This window comes from Pteropus vampyrus, unplaced genomic scaffold, assembly GCF_000151845.1.
Source record: "Pteropus vampyrus isolate Shadow unplaced genomic scaffold, Pvam_2.0 Scaffold17, whole genome shotgun sequence".
NCBI lineage: Eukaryota > Metazoa > Chordata > Mammalia > Chiroptera > Pteropodidae > Pteropus > Pteropus vampyrus.
In genome coordinates this window covers 887765-890064 of record NW_011888798.1, presented here as the reverse complement: position 1 = coordinate 890064, position 2300 = coordinate 887765, and positions in this window count along the sequence as shown.

The window sequence follows — 2300 nt, the reverse complement described above, 5'->3', positions numbered from 1 at the left end:
GTGCCTCCTTCTTCGTAGTAGAAAATGTAAGGTACAGGAGTTTTGTTTTGTTTTGTTTTGTTTTGTTTTACTCTGGAGAGGATATATCAGTATATCTTCAAGCCATCAAGACCTTAGAAACTTCACAAAACTCATAGGTTCCTGAATCTTCCTAGGACTTACCTCCCAGCCTCTGGAGTGAATGTATCTTACCAAGTTGGCCAGTGTACTAGCCAACTCTTGCTTGCTTTGTCCAATCAGCATAATGTCCTTAATGTAACGGGTCAGTGTGAGCGTTAAAGGGATGACCAGGATGTCTGACCTCATATTAGACAGAGAAGGGAACAAATGGATCTCTGAAATAAACTGTAAATGAATATTTTTGTCATATGAATGTGAATTGGTTCCTCAGTTTTGATTGAGATAGAAAAGAATGTACTTATCAGATAAAAGGACTCATGCCAGGAACCTGAGGCTTTATTAATTTTCTCTAGCAATGATTCCACGTCCAGCTCAGTGGATGTGAGGCGCTCCTACTTGGTTAAGTGTGAAATTGTTTATAGTTATTCTCTAGTTTCTACAGGAGTCGGAATAGAAAATTAAGTGGGAATATGATAGAACCACCACTCTTGCATCCTTTCAGTCTTTATTTGGTTCTAATCTCTACCATCCTCAACTCTTTTATCCTGAGGATGCAATATTTGTTTTGAATTTCTATCTTGGCCAGGAGTGAAAGGCAATTTTAGAGGTTTCCACTTAGTCTTTCCTAAAGAAAAACTACAATATGGGTTTTTTTTTTTTTTTCCAATTGCCAAGCCTATCTAAAAAAATTCTAATTTTACTGGGGAAAAGAACAGTGGAGCCCACTGTGAGCTGAACATAAGCCAGGATTCCATGTATCACTTGCCCCCACAAGCCTGCACTCTATCCTGGGGAGTATTTCTCTGGATATCGATGTCAACTTAAATATTATGTCTCATAGTTCTCCTAATGTCAAGTATTCTCTTTCCCCAGTGTAGTCTCTCAAATAAATGGCTTTGCAAAGAACTAGGGGAATCATCATTGTATATACATGCCAGTAGGTATCCTAGGGTTACCACTTCAGTCAATGGGTTCTGGGTCCGAAAATTAGTTCAGATCTGGAAACTGAAAGGGATCATGAGTTTTTACTGGGGAGAATCCTTCTCTTCTAATTGTTTAGTTATAGATGTTAGGCAGCAATCACATTGGCTACTCCCTTGGCAACTTTAGTTCTAGGGACACCACACTCTATTAACCATCTTCACAACTCCATGCAGCCCTTAGCCACACCTCTTACCTTGTCAGCTCTTCAACTGTTATGGTTGTTGTGGCCCACCTCACTTCTGAAACTTAAGCACAACCACCTGGCCTCTTTCACTGGCATCCTATCATACCTATGGCGATTAATGAGCCTAGCTCTGTGACTGCCTCTCTTATCTCTAACCCTGGCTTGTAGAACAGAGCCACCAATGAAATTTTAGTGCATTCTCATCAGCCTTGGTTAATGATCTGTCGTCCTCTGATTGGTTTCCTGGTCTTATATAGCATATCTATTCCAGGAGACCCACTACATTCCCTACTCTGCCATCTGTTAAGGTAGCTTGAGTATTTCTACTTCACTCATCATCACTTGGCCATCACTTTTTTCAGATCTCTAAAAGCCACCTTAACCTAGAGCTTACACAATCCTTTGAGGTTCTTGCCAGGATATTAAATCTCATATCCCGAGACAGTGTCCCTAAATTATTTAAGTTACATCTATCAAGTTTTACATTCTAGCCCCTTTAATCAAGCACCCTTAAAGTCTAATCCCAGTGTAACTCCTCTGGCTCCTTCCAGAATACGCTAGCTAATTTTTGCAGCTCCTTCAGTGTATATATTTCTTCCCTCCCATGTGAGACCTAGGACTTCCCAAGGACAGTTTCTATCTAGTGGCCAGGACAGGAGCATGAAGATAGCTCTTGAGGAGAGCACCAGTTGCCTGGCATTTGAGGGGCTTCAGAACTTTTTCTGGTATATGGTAACTCTGACTAGGGAAATATAGACAATTTCTGCAAATTCTGAGGCTTCTGGCAGGTCTCCAAAGCTAGCATCATTGGGGCATTTATCCACTGTACTTATTCCATTTTTCATGTTCCTAGGTTTTCCCAACCATGGACCCGACTTAAGCATAGCAAATCTACTTTGGCTGAGTAGTTAAACATCATTAGGACTCTGCATCTCAAAATATTAGGTATTCTATGTCTGCTCTTCTAGTCTTTGCTTGTTGATAGCTCTCAGTTTCTTATTACCCCTCTGCA